Source organism: Physeter macrocephalus, chromosome 19 (assembly GCF_002837175.3).
Source record: "Physeter macrocephalus isolate SW-GA chromosome 19, ASM283717v5, whole genome shotgun sequence".
In the NCBI taxonomy this organism is placed as follows: Eukaryota; Metazoa; Chordata; class Mammalia; order Artiodactyla; family Physeteridae; genus Physeter; species Physeter macrocephalus.
This window is the reverse complement of record NC_041232.1, coordinates 30,188,049-30,188,263: the sequence shown is the minus strand read 5'-3', so window position 1 is coordinate 30,188,263 and position 215 is coordinate 30,188,049. Positions and strand designations below refer to the sequence as shown.

General features: G+C 58.6%; 1 protein-coding gene across 1 annotated transcript in view; it reads right to left on the bottom strand.

Annotated features, from left to right (window-relative positions):
* The window catches only part of L3MBTL4 (L3MBTL histone methyl-lysine binding protein 4), a 319,099-nt gene that overhangs the window by 126,309 nt on the left and 192,575 nt on the right, over nt 1–215 (bottom strand). The gene's annotated exons all lie outside the window — the stretch shown is intronic.

The window sequence follows — 215 nt, the reverse complement described above, 5'->3', positions numbered from 1 at the left end:
AAGGACGCTGGCGGCAGAAGTTCTGGGAAGTACTCCTTGGCAAGAGCCCTCCCAGAGTCCGCCAGTAGCCCCACCAAAGAGCCAGGTAGGCTCCAGTGTTGGGTCGCCTCAGGCCAAACAACCAACAGGGAGGGAACCCAGCCCCACCCATCAGCAGACAAACGGATTAAAGTTTTACTGAGCTCTGCCCACCAGAGCAACAGCCAGCTCTACCC